Source organism: Oncorhynchus gorbuscha, linkage group LG18, assembly GCF_021184085.1.
Source record: "Oncorhynchus gorbuscha isolate QuinsamMale2020 ecotype Even-year linkage group LG18, OgorEven_v1.0, whole genome shotgun sequence".
In the NCBI taxonomy this organism is placed as follows: Eukaryota; Metazoa; Chordata; class Actinopteri; order Salmoniformes; family Salmonidae; genus Oncorhynchus; species Oncorhynchus gorbuscha.
Window position 1 is genome coordinate 43086718 of NC_060190.1, and position 23272 is coordinate 43109989.

A 23272-nucleotide genomic window follows, 5' to 3' on the forward strand; every position below is an offset into this window, starting at 1 on the left:
GTTCAGATGAGTCCACGTCCCACATAATCTGTTCTAGATATAGATATATTACTAGATATATTACTAGATATATTACTAGATATATTACTAGATATATTACTCAATTCCACAGGAATGGGGAAAACAAGCACCATATGATCCTCATTTCAGTCTGTGCCAAATGTTTTCCATTCATTTGGGTTTTAGGTCCACTTTTAGACCTAAACATCTGACAAACTTTGATTTTAGAGTGAACAGTCACTTAAAGCTCCTACCTAGTGCAGCAGGTGACTGACACACTCCTTCTGTAGCTCAGTTGGTAGAGCATGGCGCTTGTAACGCCAGGGTAGTGGGTTCGATCCCCGGGACCACCCATACGTAGAATGTATGCACACATGACTGTAAGTCGCTTTGGATAAAAGCGTCTGCTAAATGGCATATATTATTATTATTATTATTACATCATACCAACTGTGGTCTGTACTTTAAGTATCAATCTAGTTTGAGACAGGGGACAGATACTGGGGTCTACTGGTTAACAAACCTAATGCAAATGGTAAATCCTAGCGCTTGCACTAAATCCAGAAGTTTGTCGGAAATATTTGTGCTATTTTCACAGCAGGAATTATTGGCGCAATAGCTGGCAGTGGTGTGAAAAGGCTAGGTTTTGATTAATAAAAAAGTGGTAGGTGTGACAAGGGCTTGACCATCCACTGGTCAATCAACGTGTTCCATGGCTAAATACTGATGCGGCAGTTGTGTACGTTATTGTCTTTGTGTTGTCATCAACTCCAATTCGGCTGGGGGGCATGGAATATTCTAGTCCAATAGTCCATTGTATTTCGATACGGTTTATTACAGTGTTGTGACTTTGTCTATGAATATTCAAGATCATTTACTGATTAATTAGTGGAATAATTAATTGATTTAATTTCTAAGAAATTTGGTCATCCTATCCAACTTAATCTAAAGAATCATTATGGGTTTTGATATAGAGAGACCCCTTGTAGTAACTATCAGTAGTTATCATTAACCATCAACAATAGTCTTAATCAACACTTAATTTACTATATTCTCATTCTGAATGGTCATTGAGATCTTACTTCAAGAATCCAATCTCTCACTAAGGCCAATGCAACAACGGATTTACTTCAAACTTTTAATTTTGAATATTAGTTAGGTACAGTTAGGCCTTCGGCATGCCAATATTGGAATAAAACCTGAGATTGGCTTGTGAGTGTACACAATAAGTCCCTACTATAGGGACTACTATATAGAAAAACAGTTATTAGTTCCTGAAAGGGGATAAGGAGCCCATAGATTCTAAAAAATTCCAGAGCTTCCGGCGACAGTACCCAGTCCAGAGCGTCCGGCGACAGTACCCAGTCCAGAGCTTCCGGCAACAGTACCCAGTCCAGAGTGTCCGGCGACAGTACCCAGTACAGAGCGTCCGACGACAGTACCCAGTCCAGAGTGTCCGGCAATAGTACCCAGTCCAGAGTGTCCGGCAACAGTACTCAGTCCAGAGTGTCCGGCAACAGTACTCAGTCCAGAGTGTCCGGCAACAGTACTCAGTCCAGAGTGTCCGGCAACAGTACTCAGTCCAGAGTGTCCGGCAACAGTACCCAGTCCAGAGTGTCCGGCAACAGTACTCAGTCCAGAGTGTCCGGCAACAGTACTCAGTCCAGAGTGTCCGGCAACAGTACTCAGTCCAGAGTGTCCGGCAACAGTACTCAGTCCAGAGTGTCCGGCAACAGTACTCAGTCCAGAGTGTCCGGCGACAGTTCACATGCCGGAACCTCCAACGACGGTCCCCAGTCCGCGGTCTCCAGTGACGGTCAGGATCCGCAGTCCAGAGCCTCCGATGATGATCCACGGGTCAGTGCTACAAGAGCGGACTCAGAGCAAAGAAGGAGGGCGGCGTCCAGAACCAGAGCAGCCACCGGGGTTAGATGCCCACCCAGACCCTCCCATATAGGTTTAGGTTTGTGGCCGGGAGTCCACACCTTTGGGGGGGGGGGGGATACTGTCACGCCCTGACCTTAGTTATCTTTGTTTTCTTTATTATTTTGGTTAGGTCAGGGTGTGACGAGGGTGGTATGTATGTTTAGTCTTGTCTAGGGTTTTTTGTAATTCTATGGGGTTTTGGTATGTCTAGGTATATGTAGGTCTATGGTGGTCTGATTAGGGATCCTATTTAGGGTGCCATTTTCCATTTTGGTTTTGTGGGTTATTGTCTATTTGTAGTTGCATGTCAGCACTTGTTCTATATAGCTTCACATTTGTTTTGTTAGTTTTTTTAGTGTTCTTTCTTTCATTAAAGAAGAATGTATTCATATCACGCTGCGCCTTGGTCTCCTCTATACGACGAACGTGACAGGTAGCCTAGCAGATAAGAGCGTTGGGACAGTAAATGAAAGGTTGCTGGTTTGAATACCCAAGGTGAATTTTTATTTTTGTAATTCTTTTTAAAAATCGGTCGATGTGCCCTTGAGCTTAACCCCAATTTGCTCCAGGAGCGGGGTACTACTATGGTTGACCCTGAAAAACACACACCTATCCGGTGTATGTGACAATAAAATATATAGTTTTATCAGATGAAACAATTGTTACAGAAAAATATCTTAAATATTTCAAAATACGAGTCACCAGCAACATCTCGTCTCTGGTTCAATGATGGGCATATGGACACGTAGCCTACATGGAGGGGGTTTTAAGCACATCCAAAATAGCCGGCTAAAATAATGTACAATATACAGATAAAAAGGGGATGTCCGCTCACTGTTTTGCTGCTCCCAAACTTAATATTTTAATAAAGCGTTGTTGATTAAGATGTATTTCAAAGCAGTCTCACGAGCCAAACCCTTTATTGATAGTCTTGGCAAATGCATTGGTAAGGACCAAAAAAACTGCCTTCAGTAACCCGGTTTCCATCAAACAGTTGTATGCGAGTAAAGTACATTGGATATTGACTGGAAACAGTCAATTTGTCAGTAAACTTTCCAAATGTCGACAAAAGAAAATACACTAGACAAGGTGGAATCTTTGAGTCTGTAAAATGAATTATGCGAGAAATGGTGGAGGAAACACCTTTACGCGCAAATATGGAAACAACGTGATGATATGTTGTATGGTCCTCCCAATATGACTTGGGAAAGTATGCTGTCTATTAGGCTACAGATTAAATCATTTATAATGAACTTCCTCAAATAAATAGTGAGGGTTTTATTTTGGTGACATGATTAGTGATGCTTGGCTGCCGTTTGACAAATAAAAATAATCTCATGTACAATACCAGTCAAAAGTTTGGACACGCCTACTCATTCAAGACTTTTTCTTTATTATCTCTATTTTCTACATTGTAGAATAATAGTGAAGACATCAAAACTATGAAATCATGTAGTAACCAAAAAGGTATATTTTATATTTGAGACTCTTCAAAGTAGCCATCCTTTATCTTGATGACAGATTTGCACACCCTTGGCGTTCTCTCAACAACTTCATGAGGTAGTCACCTGGAATGCATTTCAATTAACAATTGCCTTGTTAAAAATACATTTGTGGCATTTCTTTCCTTCTTAATGCGTATGAGCCAATCAGTCGTGTTGTGACAAGGTAGGGGTGGTAAAAGACCAAGTCCATATTATGGCAAGAAGAGCTCAAATAAGCAAAGAGAAATTACAGTCCATCATTGCTTCATTACTGATTTATTTGGAATTCAAGGCACTCTTAACCAGCATGGCTACCACAGCATTCTGCAGCAATACGCCATCCCATCTGGTTGGCGCTTAGTGAGACTATCATTTCAACAGGACAATGACCCCAAAACACACCTCCAGGCAAGAAGGAGAGTGATGGAGTGCTGTATCAGATGACCTGGGCTCCACAATCACCCAACCTCAATCCAATTGAGACGGTTTGGGATGAGTTGGACCGCAGAGTGAAGGAAAAGCAGCCAACAAGTGCTCAGCATATGCGGGAACTCCTTCAAGATGGTTGGAAAAGCATTCCTCATGAAGCTGGGTTGAGAGAATGCCACAAGTGTGCAAAGCTGTCAAAGCAAAGGGTGGCTACCTTGAATAATCTAAAATATATTTTTGATTTGTTTAACACTTTCTTGGTTACTACATAATTCCATATCTGTTATTTCATAGTTTGGATGTCTTCACTATTATTCTATAATGTAGAAAATAGTTTTTTTTAAACAACAACCGTTGAATGAGTCGGTGTCCAAACTTTTGACTGGTACCGTATATAAATATGTTATACATTTAATGATGTGTATGAACAGTATATGAATAGAAAAGTATATTGTGCTGGGTGGTAGCCAGCTAGAACAGTGACTAAGGCTAGTGGTGACTGTTTAACAGTCTGATGGCCTGGAGATTGAAGCTGTTTCTCAGTCTCTCGGTCCCAGCTTTGATGCACCTGTACAGTTTCAGCCTTCTAGATGGTAGCGGGGTGAACAGGCCGTGGCTCGGGTGGCTGAGGTCGTTGATCTTCTTGGACTTCCTGTGACACCGGGTGCTGTAGATGTCTTTGAGGGCAAGCAGTGTGCCCACGGTGATGCTTTGGGCTGACCGCACCACCCTCTGGAGAGCCCTGTGGTTGCGGACGGTGCAATTGTCATACCAGGCCGTGATACAGCCCAATAGGATGCTTTCAATGGTGCATCTTTTGAAGTTTAAGAGAGGACAAATTTCATCAGCCTCCTTAGGTTGAAGAGGCGCTGGTGCGCCGCCTTCACCATGCTGTTTGTGTGAAGGGACCATTTCAGGTTGTCAGTGATGTAGAAACGTGAAACTTTTGACCCTTTCCACTGCAGCCCCATAGATGTGGACGTTCTCTCTCTGCTGTCTCCTGTAGTCCACGGTCAGCTCCTTCATTTTGTTGATGTTGAGGGAGAGGTTATTTTCCAGACACCAGACTGTTATGGGTACTTGGTAATTAGTTGCTCTTCAGTAGCTAACTATAAATAGGTTTTAATGTACAATCAGGGCTTTACCTAGAAATTTCTGATAAGGTGGTAGTGATGTAGGCCTAAGGTTGGGTAGGGGGTAGCATAGAGTTTTACATTATATCAAACAATGTAGCCAACACATTAGTTTATGTTTGATCGTAAATTAAATTGAGCTGGTCTAAATTACACTTTCATATTTTTCTAGGTTCAATTTAGGGGTCATTTCACTGCCACGTTCATACCAGTGTACTTTGACCTCAAATTGTGTGTATGGTACGCAAAATGCATGCAGGTTGTGTGCAAAATGCATACAGATTTGGTCATGGCTGGATAGGCTTAGCTTCTGCTGTCAAAATCCATGCCATAACCAACCTCGTTACTGCTAAGATGCTTTTGGGGAGTCTAAAATCTCACTATTTGCGCAGAAAGATAGTCATTTTTGAGCTACTTTTTAAAGACATTACTCAAATATTGCCACCCCTCCCACCTCAGTGCAAGTGAGCTGATGTTAGATAGGTAAATTGCCAAACCTGGCACAAAGGATGCAAAATGCCATAGCACCAGTTTTACAAGCCGAGATAGTGAACCGAAACACGGAGGGGCTACCTGGACCTGTCCAATAAGAAGTTGCACTAATGAATCCGTGTGCAATATTAAATTTGACCCCGATCTCCCATTTTCCTATGATCTTTTAATATTTTTCACAAAACATGCCTTGGTGTGGTGGCCTTAAATACTTCGAAGAGCAAAGGTCCCCCCCCCCCCCAAAGGACAGATATAGCCCAAAACCAACATAGAGGTTTATCACCTGTGTCATTGTAGTTTACATTGGATTGCGGACAGATAGTGTCATTTGAACAGGGCTTTCTTGGAAAACTCAGCAATGGCACAGATTAGCATAGCAGCTGTTGTGTTCACGCCAGGAAATGGGGAGGTGTGGACATCTTACTGAGCTGAGGAGAGAAATCAACAAAACAAATAGATCACAACGCAGACATGACCAGACAGACTGAGGCCACGGACCTATGAAACAAATTCCTCCTGCCATTACTTCCTCTGGTACGTCTTTTACTGTGAAAGCAAGAAAACTATGCCACTAAATATGATCTTTTATCAAACCAGTGTATCAATGTGGTTATTATTCAAACCAGTGTATCAATGTGGTTATTATTCAAACCAGTCTATCAAGTATTATCATTTTTGTGAAATGAGTTAGCGCTATGTAGTTCTCATAATATTTTGGTGTTAGTTGTCAGGCAGCCCGGGATGTAAAGGTGGAAATTCTCTAAGTGATTTTTATTAAGATAAAGTCCCTCTCGTCTCTACCTTTAACAAGGTGTACACAACTTACTACTATTAGTAAAACTGTTCAAGTTCACTCTTTTATTAGTTGAAATAACTAAAGACAGAAAAACAGGGGGATAATCATGGGGGACTGTCTTTGCCCCAGGGGGGTTTCAACTGGGCCACACCACAAAAAACTTCACACTTTAATTAGATGCTCTGGCACATAGGAAAAAAAGAACAACGACATATTGGGGAGTTTAGCGCCGTTTATACCCACACTTACATCATGCGTGTTGTTGCACAAATATCACTCGGGCTCCCGTTAATGTGTGTCCGTATGACTGAAAGTATATTTATGTGTGTGTTAGTCGCTCTGTGTGTTTTTCCAAAGCACCTAATCCTCGGCACAAAACGGGCAGGTCTTAATGACATCATTGTTGGTGCTCTGAAACTTTATTAACACTTGTGAGCGAGTCAAGTCGACAGACACTTTTTGCATTGCTTTCAGTTGTCAGCCCCAGGAGCCCACACCCAGAATGACTCCCTCTTAGGACAGCAATACACTATAGCATTGCATGAGTGAAATGTCCACTGCCTACTCCGTCTCTTTTCATATGTCATCGTGTCACCGCATCTGTTCAAATTCAGCCTAGGAGCTTTGCTCCAATGCAAGAAGTTGAAAGAAAACGAGACGTATTATACATTTCTTGTTTGCTTTTACTTTTTCCACTTGATTAGTTTTCCCTGTAAAATGTGTTGCAACTTTAAATTCCTAAAGTTTGATTCAATCTAATTTAGGTTACTCGCCCTATGTTGTTGATGTGAAAAATATTTGTTTGTGTGTAAAGAGGAGCAAAAAGACAAGGCACCTGACACATTTATGAAATTGCTTATTCCAGTTAATAATAAGCATGCACCTATTAAGAAAATGACAGTAAAAACAGTTAAATCTATGTGGATTGATGAGGAATTGAAAAATTGTATGGGTGAGTGGCAAAAGCAATGGCAAATAAGTCTGGCTAGACAACCACTTGGCAAACGTATTGCAAATTGAGAAATCACGTGACTAAACTGAAGAAGAAGAAGAAGACACTACACTATGAAACAAAGATACATGTCAAAGAATGATAGTAAAAAAGCTTTGGAGCACCTTCAATTAAATTTAGGGAAAAAAGGCAAACTCAGCTCCATCATACATTGAATCAGATGGCTCATTCATCACAAAACCAACTGTTATTGACAACTACATTCATTATTTTTTCATTGGCAAGGTTAGCAAACTTAGGCATGACGCTGACACTACACATCCAAGTATATCTGACCAAATGATGAAAGACAAGCATTGTAATTTTGCATTCTGTAAAGTGAGTGTGGAAGAGGTGAGAAAATGATTGGTGTCACTGTGGTCTGACAAGACTCTGTGGTCTGACAACTTGGATGGAAAATGACTGAGGATAATAGCGGACAATATAACCACTCCTATTTGCCGTATTTTCACTTTAAGCCTACTAGAATGTGTGTGCCCCCAGACTTGGAGGGAAGCAAACGTAAATTCCGCTACCCAAGAATAGTAAAGCTCTCTTTACTGGCTCAAATAGCCAAACAATGAAGAGAGTCAGACCGAAATGCAGCATGTAGGTTATTCATGACTTTAATGAAAATAATCGCGGTACATGAAATAACTGTATAAGAAAACAACAAACGAAACGAGAAACCTATTACAGCCTATCTGGTGACTACAACACTAAGACAGGAACAAACACCCACAAAATACAACGCGAAAGTCAGGCTATCTAAATACGGTTCTCAATCAGAGACAACGACAAGCACCTGACTCTGATTGAGAATCGCCCCAGGCAGCCAAGCCTAACTAGACACACCCCTAATCATACACAATCCCAATTACTACAAACCCCAATACGAAACACAACATATAAACCCATGTCACACTCTGGCTTACCCAAACATATACCAAAAACACAAAATATAATGACCAAGGCGTGACAGGGTGTTCTTTAATGGAAGTCATTCCAACATAATCCAGGTAGAATCAGGAATTCCCCGGGGCAGCTGTCTAGGCCCATTACTATTTCCAATCTTTACTAATGACATGCCACTGCTTTGAGTAAAGCCAGAGTTTCAATGTATGCGGATGACTCAACTCTATACATGTCAGCTACTACGGCGACTGAAATGACTGCAACACTTAGAGAGTTGCAGTTAGTTTCAGAGTGGGTGGAAAGGAATAAGTTAGTCCTAAATAAAAAAAATTAACTAAAAGCACTGTATTTGGGACAAATCATTTACTAAACCCTAAAACCCAACTAAATATTGTAATAAATAATGTGGAAATTGAGCAAGTTGAGGGGACTAAACTGCTTGGAGTAACCCTGGATTGGTCAAAACATATTGATACTAAGATGGGGAGAAATATATGAATAATAAAGAGCTGCGCTACCTGTAACTGACAGTTAACCTATGTCGTTGTCATTTGTTTGAATTGTTTACGTGTCCGCTGTGCGGGGGAAATGATAAGACAAACGGAACTACGTAGCTAATACTGTTGTAACGGGGATCCTTATTGTAGCAACACACTTTTGGAGGGAAGGCAATCCAGCGCTGTGTTAGCTAAGTTTTCATGTTTTCATCAGTAGTCATGTAGTTCGTAAAGGTTGAAGCGTGTATGTTAGGATGGTAAACGTTATAATAATTAAGGATGAAGAGTGAATTCATGCCAGGAATAATAAGTGTGAAGTTTGATTTCCTCCCTTCTGTAATAAGCAGCTGTAACAGTATAACTTTAGACCGTCCCCTCGCCCATACCCGGGCGCGAACCAGGGACCCTCTGCACACATCAACAACAGTAAGCGGAAAAAAAACAGAAAAAACGCCACCTGCTGGAGAAGACATTTTGGGGGCGAGTTACCCGTCTCACTTCGCCTCTTTCACTCTGTTTGTATCCCCTATTTTGTGATATACAGAAATATTTATATTGTGGTTGATAGTAATTATTAAATAACGTGTCCTTCCTAAGGTGGATAACTTCACATAACCTCAATGCCCAATGGTCAGAAAGCTGTACAAAATTGTAGCAAACACCATTTGAATTTGAGCATCACCAGGAAACAAAACATTTAGAAAACTTGCTGAAGGGATCAAGTGCTGTATTATTTAGAGGTGGGATGTTTGACAGACGTGTCTCTACAAATAAATATAAACACGATAAATACAAGGTAGAAGTGTTATGTGGGTGACAACCTTAGACTGTCTTCGGCTACCTCATCATCAACATTGAAGTGTATAAAAACTTTTTTTTTTAAATTGTTAGAATACACTTCACACAAAAAAAGAAAGAGGGGAAAAGGAGACAAAAAATGTGGAACAGGGGAGGGAAAAAAAAGTTAAATACCTGTCCCTTGGAGAAGAAGTTGGGCAGGTACCTCATGGTGTTGCACCGTAAGCAGGCAACGTTCCCGTAGCTGAAGCACGCAGGGAGCGGATACGGTCTTGGACGTAATCTGACACAGATCTCCAGGCCCAGGATCAGTTGGTTTGGGAAGAGCAGGGATAACTACCGGAAACAGGTGGCTAATACAGAGTGGGAAATACCACTAAAATAGAGTCTACTATGGCTGTGGAAAAGGAGAGGATACTGAATATTGAAAGTCCTATTCTGATTCTGAATGCTTTCCTTGCATTAAATCGATATACAAGACTCATTCAATACAGCGACAATACTGTACAAGATCCTCCTTTTGGTTAATCCAGGAATATAGACAGACAAGCCAACAAGTGATATGTTTCTATCCCTCTGTACAGATACAGATCTACTACTCACACCACTCCTCTCAGGATCCCTCCCACCTCTCCTTTCTTCACTGCCTCAGCATAGGACAACTTCTGCACTACTCTAACCCTGGAAACCTCAACCTGCCTCTCTCGCACAGGACATGTTTGATCCCCAGCCCCATGGGCATCCCTACAATGAACACATTCCACTACTTTCCCCAATGCTACACATTATTTTGTCTCATGCCTTTCTGCACACCTAGGAACCTCCCTCCTACACACTGCTGCCACATGACCATAAGCTTGACACCTGTAGCGAGACAGAGGGCTACCTCGCTTCCTTAAGAAACTTTTGCGGTATTTAGTTTTTTTATGTATTATTTTTTTTTATTTTTTTACCTTTATGTAACTAGGAAAGTCAGTTAAGAACAAATTCTTATTTTCAATGACAATGGGTTAACTGCCTTGTTCTGGAGCAGAACAACAGATTTGAACCTTGCCAGCTCGGGGACTTGATCTTGCAACCTTTCGGTTACTAGTCCAACGCTCTAACCACTAGGCTACCTGCCGCCCCATTTTCTGGGCTAACATCCATTGTCCGCACCCCCCAAAGCATTTGAACTGGTTCCAGACACCAACCCAAAACAAAGCCACCTCAGGGAGAGGGAGTTGGAGCGGTCTTCTAGTCAAGACTTCGGAGGTGCGCACACCACCCACCGCTTCCGAGTATATTACTCGCTAATGTCCAGTACCTAGATAACAAAGTTGATGAAATCAGGGCATGGGTTGCTTTCGGGAGAGACATCAGGGATTGTAACATACTGTTTCATGGAAACATGGCTCTCTCAGGATATACTGTCGGAGTCGGTACAGCCACCTGGATTCGCAGTGCATCGCGCCGACAGGAATAAACATCTCTCCGGGAAGAAGAAGGGCAGGGGTGTTTGTTTCCTGATAACGACTCATGGTGTAATTGTAACAACATGCAGGAACTCAAGTCGTTTTGTTCACCTGACCTAGAATTCTTCAACCGTGTTATCTCCCAAGAGAATTCTCTTCGGTTATTGTCACACCCATATATATCCCCCTCAAGCCGAAACCACGACGGCCCTCAAGGAACTGGATGCAAACTGGAAACCATATATCCTGAGGCTGCATTTATTGTAGCTGGGGATTTTAATAAAGAAAATTTGAGGAAAAGGCTACCTAAATACTATCAGTATATCAACTGTAACACTCGCACTGGAAAAACACTGGACCATTGTTACTTTAACTTCCACGATGCATACAAGGCCCTCCCCCGTCCTCCTTTCGGCAAATCTGACCACGACTCAATTTAGCTCCTCCATTCCTTTAAGCAGAAATTCAAACAGGAAGTACCTGTGCTAAGGACTATTCAACCCTGGTCTGACCAATCGGAATCCATGCTTCAAGATTGTTTTGATCACGTGGACTGGGATCATTTCTGGGTAGCCTCAGAGAATAATATCGACTTATAAACTGATTGGGTGTGTGAGTTCATAAGGAAGTGTATAGCAGATGTTGTAACCACTGAATATTAAAACCTACCCTAACCAGAAACTGTGGATAGATGGCAGCATTCGCACAAAACTGAAAGTGCGTACCCCCGTATTTAACCTTGGCAAGGTGACTGGGAATATGGCAGAATACAAACAGAGTAGTCATTCACTCACCAAGGCAATCAAACAAGAAAAATGTCAGTATAGAGAAAGTGGAGTCGTAATTCACCGGCTCAGACACAAGATGTATGTGGCAGGGTCTACAGACAATCATGGACTACAAAAGGAAAACCAGCCACGTCGCGGACACCGACATCTTGCTTCCAGACAAACTAAACACCTTTGCCCGCTTTGAGGATAATAAAGTGCCATCGACATGGCCCACTACCAAGGATTGTGGGCTCTTCTTCTCCGTGGCCGACGTGAGTAAGACATTTAAACGTGTTAAACCTCGCAACCCTGCCGGGCCAGACAGCATCCCTAGCCGCGTCCTCAGAGCATGTGCAGACCAATCTCAATCTCTCCCTATCCCAGTCTGTTGTCCCCACTTGCTTCAATATGGCCACCATTGTTCCTGTACCCAAGAGTGCAAAGGTAACTGAACTAAATGACTATCACCACGTAGCACTCCCTTCTGTCATCATGAAGTGCTTTGAGAGACTTGTCAAGGATCATATCACCTCCACCTTACCTGTCACCCTAGACTCACTTCAATTTTCTTACCGCCCCACTGCTCTGTCCCGTCTGGACAAGAGGAATACCTATGTAAGAATGCTGTTCATTGACTATATCACAGAATTTAACACCATAGTACCCTCCAAGCTCATCACTAAGTTTGAGGCCCTGGATCGCAGCCCTACGCTGTGCAATTGGGTCTTGGAATTCCTGACGGGCCACTCACAGGTGGTGAAGGTAGGAAATAACATTTCCACATCGCTGATCTTCAACACTGGGGCCGCAAAGAATGTGTGTGCTAGCCCGCTACTGTAGTCCGTTCACCCACAGCTGCGTGGCCAGGCACGCCTCTAACTCAATCATCAAGTTTGCTGCCTTCACAAGAGTAGTAGGCTTGATTACCAACAACGACGAGACAGCCTACAGGGAGGAGGTGAGGGAGTGTGGTGTCAGGAAAATAACCTCTCACTCAACGTCAACAAACCAAAGGAGATGATCCTGGACTTCAGGAAAAAGCAGAGGGAGCACCCTTACTAGCCACATCGACGGGACAGCAGTGGAGAAGGTGGAAAGTTAAGTTCCTCGGTTAAGTTCCATATCACTGACAGACTGAAATGGTCCACCCACATAGACAGTGTAGTGAAAAGGTGCAACAGCGCCTCTCCAACCTCAGGAGGCCGAAGAATTTGGCTTGTCACCAAAAACCCTTACAAAATATTTCAGATGCAGTTGCCTGGTGCGGCAACTGCACCGCCCACAACCGCAGGTCTATCCAGAGGGTGGTGCGGTCTGCACAACGCATCACTGGGGGCAAACTACCTGCCCTCCAGGACACATATAGCACCCGATGTCACAGGAAAACCAAAAAGATCATCAAGGACAACAACCACCTGAGCCACTGCCTGTTCACCCCGCTACCATCCAGAAGGCAAGGTCATTACAGGCGCATCAAAGCTGGGACTGAGAGACTGTAAAAACAGCCATCACTAGCACAGAAAGGCTGCTGCCTACATTTACATTTTACATTTAAGTCATTTAGCAGACGCTCTTATCCAGAGCGACTTACAAATTGGTGCATTCACCTTATGACATCCAGTGGAACAACCACTTTACAATAGTGCATCTAAATATTTTAAGGGGGGAGGGGGGTGAGAAGGATTACTTTATCCTATCCTAGGTATTCCTTAAAGAGGTGGGGTTTCAGGTGTCTCCGGAAGGTGGTGATTGACTCCGCTGTCCTGGCGTCATGAGGGAGTTTGTTCCACCATTGGGGAGCCAGAGCAGCGAACAGTTTTGACTGAGCTGAGCGGGAACTGTACTTCCTCAGTGGTAGGGAGGCGAGCAGGCCAGAGGTGGATGAACGCAGTGCCCTTATTTGGGTGTAGGGCCTGATCAGAGCCTGGAGGTACTGAGGTGCCGTTCCCCTCACAGCTCCGTAGGCAAGCACCATGGTCTTGTAGCGGATGCGAGCTTCAACTGGAAGCCAGTGGAGAGAGCGGAGGAGCGGGGTGACGTGAGAGAACTTGGGAAGGTTGAACACTAGTCGGGCTGCGGCGTTCTGGATGAGTTGTAGGGGTTTAATGGCACAGGCAGGGAGCCCAGCCAACAGCGAGTTGCAGTAATCCAGACGGGAGATGACAAGTGCCTAGATTAGGACCTGCGCCGCTTCCTGTGTGAGGCAGGGTCGTACTCTGCGGATGTTGTAGAGCATGAACCTACAGGAACGGGCCACCGCCTTGATGTTAGTTGAGAACGACAGTTTGTTGTCCAGGATCACGCCAAGGTTCTTAGCGCTCTGGGAGGAGGACACAATGGAGTTGTCAACCGTGATGGCGAGATCATGGAACGGGCAGTCCTTCCCCGGGAGGAAGAGCAGCTCCGTCTTGCCGAAGTTCAGCTTGAGGTGGTGATCCGTCATCCACACTGATATGTCTGCCAGACATGCAGAGATGCGATTCGCCACCTGGTCATCAGAAGGGGGAAAGGAGAAGATTAATTGTGTGTCGTCTGCATAGCAATGATAGGAGAGACCATGTGAGGTTATGACAGAGCCAAGTGACTTGGTGTATAGCGAGAATAGGAGAGGGCCTAGAACAGAGCCCTGGGGGACACCAGTGTTGAGAGCGCGTGGTGAGGAGACAGATTCTCGCCACGCCACCTGGTAGGAGCGACCTGTCAGGTAGGACGCAATCCAAGCGTGGGCCGCGCCGGAGATGCCCAACTCGGAGAGGGTGGAGAGGAGGATCTGATGGTTCACAGTATCGAAGGCAGCCGATAGGTCTAGAAGGATGAGAGCAGAGGAGAGAGAGTTAGCTTTAGCGGTGCGGAGCGCCTCCGTGATACAGAGAAGAGCAGTCTCAGTTGAATGACTAGTCTTGAAACCTGACTGATTTGGATCAAGAAGGTCATTCTGAGAGAGATAGCGGGAGAGCTGACCAAGGACGGCACGTTCAAGAGTTTTGGAGAGAAAAGAAAGAAGGGATACTGGTCTGTAGTTGTTGACATCGGAGGGATCGAGTGTAGGTTTTTTCAGAAGGGGTGCAACTCTCGCTCTCTTGAAGACGGAAGGGACGTAGCCAGCGGTCAGGGATAAGTTGATGAGCGAGGTGAGGTAAGGGAGAAGGTCTCCGGAAATGGTCTGGAGAAGAGAGGAGGGGATAGGGTCGAGCGGGCAGGTTGTTGGGCGGCCGGCCGTCACAAGACGCGAGATTTCATCTGGAGAGAGAGGGGAGAAAGAGGTCAGAGCACAGGGTAGGGCAGTGTGAGCAGAACCAGCGGTGTTGTTTGACTTAGCAAACGAGGATCGGATGTCGTCGATCTTCTTTTCAAAATGGTTGACGAAGTCATCTGCAGAGAGGGAGGAGGGGGGAGGGGGAGGAGGATTCAGGAGGGAGGAGAATGTGGCAAAGAGCTTCCTAGGGTTAGAGGCAGATGCTTGGAATTTAGAGTGGTAGAAAGTGGCTTTAGCAGCAGAGACAGAGGAGGAAAATGTAGAGAGGAGGGAGTGAAAGGATGCCAGGTCCGCAGGGAGGCGAGTTTTCCTCCATTTCCGCTCGGCCTTCCGGAGCCCTGTTCTGTGAGCTCGCATTGAGTCGTCAAGCCACGGAGCGGGAGGGGAGGACCGAGCCGGCCTGGAAGATAGGGGACATAGAGAGTCAAAGGATGCAGAAAGGGAGGAGAGGAGGGTTGAGGAGGCAGAATCAGGAGATAGGTTGGAGAAGGTTTGAGCAGAGGGAAGAGATGATAGGATGGAAGAGGAGAGAGTAGCGGGGGAGAGAGAGCGAAGGTTGGGACGGCGCGATACCATCCGAGTAGGGGCAGTGTGGGAAGTGTTGGATGAGAGCGAGAGGGAAAAGGATACAAGGTAGTGGTCGGAGACTTGGAGGGGAGTTGCAATGAGGTTAGTGGAAGAACAGCATCTAGTAAAGATGAGGTCGAGCGTATTGCCTGCCTTGTGAGTAGGGGGGAAGGTGAGAGGGTGAGGTCAAAAGAGGAGAGGAGTGGAAAGAAGGAGGCAGAGAGGAATGAGTCAAAGGTAGACGTGGGGAGGTTAAAGTCGCCCAGAACTGTGAGAGGTGAGCCGTCCTCAGGAAAGGAGCTTATCAAGGCATCAAGCTCATTGATGAACTCTCCGAGGGGACCTGGAGGGCGATAAATGATAAGGATGTTAAGCTTGAAAGGGCTGGTAACTGTGACAGCATGAAATTCAAAGGAGGCGATAGACAGATGGGTAAGGGGAGAAAGAGAGAATGACCACATGGGAGAGATAAGGATCCCTATGCCACCACCCCGCTGACCAGAAGCTCTCGGGGTGTGCGAGAACACGTGGGCGGACGAAGAGAGAGCAGTAGGAGTAGCAGTGTTATCTGTGGTGATCCATGTTTCTGTCAGTGCCAAGAAGTCGAGGGACTGGAGGGAGGCATAGGCTGAGATGAACTCTGCCTTGTTGGCCGCAGATTGGCAGTTCCAGAGGCTACCGGAGACCTGGAACTCCACGTGGGTCGTGCGCGCTGGGACCACCAGATTAGGGTGGCAGCGGCCACGCGGTGTGGAGCGTTTGTATGGTCTGTGCAGAGAGGAGAGAACAGGGATAGACAGACACATAGTTGACAGGCTACAGAAGAGGCTACGCTAATGCAAGGAGATTGGGATGACAAGTGGACTTACACGTCTCGAATGTTCAGAAAGTTAAGCTTACGTAGCAAGAATCTTATTGACTAAAATTATTAAAAATGATACAGTACTGCTGAAGTAGGCTAGCTGGCAGTGGCTGCGTTGTTGACTTTGTAGGCTAGCTGACAGTGGCTGCGTTGTTGACACTACACTAATCAAGTCGTTCCGTTGAGTGTAGTAGTTTCTACAGTGCTGCTATTCGGGGCTAGCTGGCTAGCTAGCAGTGTTGATTACGTTACGTTGCGTTAAAAGAACGACAATAGCTGGCTAGCTAACCTAGAAAATCGCTCTAGACTACACAATTATCTTTGATACACAGACGGCTATGTAGCTAGCTATGTAGCTAGCTACGATCAAACAAATCAAACCGTTGTGCTGTAATGAAATGAAATGAAAAATGTGATACTACCTGTGGAGCGAAGCAGAATGCGACCGGGTTGTTGAGTGCGGAAGTTCTATTCAGTAGACGTTGGCTAGCTGTTGGCTAGCTAGCAGTGTCTCCTACGTTAAGGACGACAAATAGCTGGCTAGCTAACCTCGGTAAATTAAGATAATCACTCTAAGACTACACGCTCTAAACTACACAATTATTTTGGATACGAAGACAGCAAAGACAACTATGTAGCTAGCTAACACTACACTAATCAAGTCGTTCAGTTGAGTGTAATAGTTTCTACAGTGCTGCTATTCGGTAGACGGTGGACGTTTGCTAGCTGGCTAGCTGCTGGGCAGATAGCAGTGTAGACTACGTTAGGACGACGAAATACGAAGTTGCAATAGAAGTGCTGACTGTTTCACTTTGTTGTCCTCTTTCTTTTCCTTTTTCTTCTGTCCTTCTTTTGTCCTTATTTTGTCTTCCTTTCTTCTGTTAACTAGATATTTTTTGTTGTTATTCTTTGTAAGCTAGCTAGCTTTTTCCAGGAGAGTCCCTAGCAACTGCTTAGCAACAAGTAAACAATTCTGCTAGCAATTCACCTAGCTAAGATAACTGTACAATTTTATGAAAAAAATAGTTAATTTTTCAAAAGCCTGTCTTGTTTAGTTTGTTCCTTGTTTTGTCTTCTATTGAGTCTTGCAGTTTTCTCTTGATTTTTTCGATGTACTTCACTCTAAAAAAAACATTTAAATCTCAATAAATACAGGAGCTCATTTTTCAGCAGCTGCTCAATTTAGAACTCCGCCTACATACAAACTTAAATTAATTAGCCACTTTAATAAATGGAACACATTCTTATTCCATTACTTTACTTAGATTTCTGTGTTTTAGGCATTTGTTGTGGAATTGTTAGATATTACTTGTTAGATATTGCTGCACTGTTAGAACTAGAAGCACAAGCATTTGCTACACTCGCAATAACATCTGCTACCCATGTGTATGTGACCAATAAAAATGTGTTTGATTTGTAACTTAATGAATTCGGCACCAAAGCTCGTACAGGATAACTTATATATCCTAACATCACTTTGTCAGCCAAAGACTTAACATCAAAACTCAAAAGAACAAACAATGACTCTGTTTCACCACTCACACCACCCTGTCTGCATCTCACCAAACGACGAGCATCACAAACACTGGGAATCTTCCCCTTCAGTTGGTCAACTTTTACATTTACTGCACCCCAGTAATCAGTCCTTTCAATGGCACCCTTTTCTTCAGAGCAAAACAATTCACATTTCTTGCCCCCATTTGTTTAACGCAGAGAGCCTCTGACCAGCAGAAATGCAAACAATTATCACAAGATCACTTTTGGTTACCTTCGCCGACTCCACAGCACCCAACTCTGATTACACCGACCCTGAAACCACAAATGGATCAGCCAAAAGGCAAGGCTCCACTTTTCCTAAAAACCTCCCTCCTACTGTCACAGACTCATCTTTATCCTGACCCCCGGGGCAAGCCTCAGGCTCTGAGAACTTCACCACACCTACCACTTATGATACTTCGAACTCATTTACTTCCATCTCTCTCTCTCTCTCTCTCTCCATTCCTCCGACGTATTCCAAGTATACTTCTCCTAACCTACATCTTGTTCTTACCTTCTCAAGGGACGCCATTTAGTCGGCTGTCACAATCTTCGTACAATCAGCACGAACCCCTCCGGATGTCCCCCACGTTAGTTGTCGGTCGCTTCCCTTCCTTCGCTTCCTTCGGCTGCCCAGTGACACGAGCCTAACAGACGAGCTAAACTACTTCTATGCTCGCTTTGAGATAAATAACACTGAAACATGCATGAGAGCACCAGCTGCTCCGGAAGACTGTGTGATCACACCATTCGCAGTCGATGTGAGTAAGACCTTTAAACAGATCAACATTCACCTGGCCGCAGGTCCAGACGGATTTCCAGGACGTGTACTCCGAGCATGCGCTGACCAACTGGCAAGTGTCTTCCCTGACATTTTCAACCTCTCCCTGTCTGAGTCTGTAATACCAACATGTTTTAAGCAAACCACCATAATCCCTGTGCCCAAGAACGCTAAGGTAACCTGCCTAAATGACTACCGACCTGTAGCATGCAGGTCTGTAGCCATGAAGTGCTTTGAAAGGCTGGTCATGGCTGTCATCAACACCATTATCCCAGAAACCCTAGACCCATTCCAATTTGCATAACACCCTAACAGATCCACAGATGACACAATCTCTGTTGCCCTCCACACTGCCCTTTCCCACCTGGACAAAAGGAATACCTATGTGAGAATGGTATTCATTGACTACAGCTCAGCGTTCAACACCATAGTGCCATCAAAGCTCATCAATAAGCTAAGGACCTTAGGACTAAACAACTCCCTCTTCAACTCGATCCTGTACTTCCTGACGGGCTGCCCCCAGGTGGTAAGGGTAGGTAACAACACATCAGCAACACTGATCTTCAACACAGGGGCCCCTCAGGGGTGCATGCTCAGTCCTCTCCTGTACTCTCTGTTCACTCATGACTGCTCGGCCAGGCACGACTCCAACACCATCATTAAGTTTGCCGATGACACAACAGTGGTATGCCTGATCGCAGACAACAACGAGACAGCCTATAGGGAGGAGGTCAGAGATCTGGCAGTATGGTGCCAGGACAACAGCCTCTCCCTAAATGTGACAAAGGAGATGATTGTGGACTACAGGAAAAGGAGGACCGAGCACACCCCCATTCTCATCGACGGGGCTGTAGTGGAGCAGGTTGAGAGCTTCAAGTTCCTTGGTGTTCACATCACCAACAAACTAACATGGTCCAAGCCCACCCCAAGACAGTCGTGAAGATGGCAAAACAAAACCTATTCCCCCTCAGGAGAAAAGATTTGGCATGGGTCCTCAGATCCTCAAAAGGTTCTACAGCTGCACCATCGAGAGCATCCTGACTGGTTGCATCACTGCCTGGAATGGCAACTGCTCGGCCTCTAACTTCAAGATACTACAGAGGGTAGTGCGTACGGCCCAGTACATCACTGTTTGAAAGCTTCCTGCCATCCAGGACGTCTACACCAGGCGGTGTCAGAGAAAGGCCCTAATAATTGTCAAAGACATCTAATCAAATGGCTACCCAGACTATTTGCATTGCCCCCCCCCTCCTTTTACACCACTGCTACTCACTATTGTTATCATCTATGCATAGTCACTTTAATATCTACCTACATGTACATATTACCTCAATTATCTTGACTAACCGGTGCCCCCGCACATTGACTCTGTACTGGTACCCCCCTGTATATAGTATCGCTATTGTTATTTTACTGCTGCACTTTAATTACTTGTTATTTTTATTTATTTATTTACTTTTCTGCTCTTTTGCACACCAATATCTCTACCTGTACATGACCATCTGATCATTTATCACTCCAGTGTTAATCTGCAAAATTGTAATTATTCGTCTACCTCCTCATGCCTTTTGCACACAATGTATATAGACTCCCCTTTATTTTCTACTGTGTTATTGACTTGTTAATTGTTTCCTCAATGTGTAACTCTGTGTTGTCTGTTCACACTGCTATGCTTTATCTTGGCCAGGTCGCAGTTGAAATTGAGAACTTGTTCTCAACTAGCCTACCTGGTTAAATAAAGGTGAAATAAAAAAAATAAAAACATTTTTTCTTATTCTTATTCTAATTCAAATGTTTTATTTTTATACTGCATTGCTTGTTAGGGGCTCGTAAGTAAGCATTTCACTGTAAGGTCTACACCTGTTGTATTCGGCACATGTGACTAATAAAATTTGATTTGGGATTTGATTTGATTTAAAACAAAATACAGAACACAACTAATCCTAATATATTCACAATTCAATCAGAGCTACACAGGTCTGGGAAACTGAGAGGACGGAACTGTTCCAGCCAGTACTTCATGTAGCTTCTTGCTTGTGACGTCCCGCAATACCAAGAATATCTCAGCTGCGACAATTCTTCCTGAGTTCTTCTACCTAATTCATTGATACAATCACAGACCGTTATGATACAATGCAGCCTGTAGTGGAGCCAATCTACTACAGTTTAAGTCAGAAGTTTACATACACTTAGGTTGGAGTTATTAAAACTTGTTTTTCAACCACTCCACAAATTTCTTGTCAACAAACTACAGTTTTGGCAAGTCTGTTAGGACATCTACTTTTTGCATGACACAAGTAATCTTTCCAACAACTGTTTGTTGGCACCAAAAAGTAGCTTAGAAAATTCCCGAAAATTATGTCATTTCTTTAGAAGCTTCTGATAGGCTAATTGATATAATTTGAATCAATTGGAGGTGTACCTGTGGATGTATTTCAAGGCCCACCTTCAAACTCAATGCCTCTTTGCTTGACGTCATGGGAAAATCAAAAGAAATCAGCCAAGACCTAAAAAAAAAATCCACAAGTCTGGTTCATCCTTGAGAGCAATTTCCAAACACCTGAAGGTACCACGTTCATCTGTACAAACAATAGTATACAAGGGTATACAAAAACAATAGTATACAAAGTATACAACACCATGGGACCACACAGCCGTCATACCGCTCAGGAAGAAGACGCATTCTGTCTCCTAGAGATGAATGTACTTTGGTGTGAAAAGTGCAAATCAATCCCAGAACAACAGCAAAGGACCTTGTTAAATGTATCTATATCCACAGTTAACCGAGTCCTATATCAACATAACCTGAAAGGCCGCTCAGCAAGGAAGAAGCCACTGCTGTCACGATTGGCTCTTGTCCCTGTTCAGGCAGTGCTCGACAGTTGTCGTCGCAGGCCTACTAGCTGCCAATTATCCCATTTTTCCTTTTCGTTTGTGTCTGTCTGTTTATCCTTTCCAAATGTGTCCTACTTGTTAATTCCGGTGGGTTTAGTAACCTCCGCTGCCTGCTATTCTGTGTGCGGGATTATTTGCTGTTGTTGCTATATTAGGGGTGCGTGTTTGCGCCACGGGGTTTTCTTTCTCACGGTCGTTGTACCGTTTTGGACTGTAATTAGGAGTAGAGGTTTCTCCTCCGTGTGTTGAGTTTATTCCCTGTGTGTGGGGACTTTGTTTGGGCGTGTTCCTCCACCTGTTGTTGTTGAGTTGGGACTTCTAATAAATGATTGTGCTATTGGGACTTCCTTGCTCTCCTGCTCCTGACTCCTGCACCTCCCTCCACTTAGGAGGCACATAACAACTGCTCCAAAACTACCATGAAAAAGCCAGACTACGGTTTGCAACTGTACATGGGGACAAATATTGTACTTTTTGGAGAAATGTCCTCTGATCTGATGAAACACAAATAGAACTGTTAGGCTATAATGACCATCATTATGTTTGGAGGAAAAAGGGGAACGCTTGCAAGCCGAAGAACAGCATCCAAACCGCGAAGCACGGGGGTGGCAGCATCATGTTGTGGGGGTGCTTTGCTGCAGGAGGGACTGGTGCACTTCACAAAATAGATGGCGTCATGAGGGAGGGCAATTATGTGGATATATTGAAGCAACATCTCAAGACATCAGTCAGGAAATTAAAGCTTGGTCGTAATTGGGTCTAACGAATGGCCAATGACCCCAAGCATACTTCCAAAGTTGTTGCAAAATGGCTTAAGCACAACAAAGTCAAGGTATTGGAGTGGCCATCACAAAGCCCTGACCTCAATCCCATAGAAAATGTGTGGGCAGAACTCAAAAAGCATGTGCGAGCAAGGCGGCCTACAACACCTGACTCAGTTACGCCAGCTCTGCCAGGAGGATTGGGCCAAAATTTATTTTGGCTTATTTTGGGAAAGTTTTGGAAGGCTACCTGAAACATTTGACCCAAGATAAACAATTTAAAGGCAATGCTACCAAATACTAATTGAGTGTATGTAAACTTCTGACCCACTGGGAATGTGATAAAAGAAATAGACTGGAAAGAAATGATTCTCTCTACTATTATTCTAACATTTCACATTCTTAAAATAAAGTGGTGATCCTAACTGACCTAAGACAGGAAATTTTTACTAGGGTTAAATGTCAGGTATTGTGAAAAACTGAGTTTAAATGTATTTGGCTAAGGTGTATGTAAACTTCCGACTTCAACTGTAGATATGGATTAACTGCTGTATTGTATCAACGCAAATGCAGTTGTATTAAGTACTTAGGTAAAAATATGTTAAAGTACTGCTTAAGTAGTTTTTGGGGGTATCTGTACTTTATTATTCATATTTTTGACAACTTAAAATTTTACTCCACTACAGTCCTGAAGAAAACATGTACTTTTTACTCCCATATATTTTCCCGGGCACCAAAAAGTACTCGTTACATTTAGAATGCTCAGGCAGGACAGAATTACGGTGCAATTCGTGCACCTATCAATATAACGCAGTGTCATCCCTGAGTGTCTGAGTGTCGGAGTGTTTACATTTTTTCCATCACTGTACTTAAGTACATTTAAAACCAGATACTTTTAGACTTTTACTCAAGTAGAATTTTACTGGTTG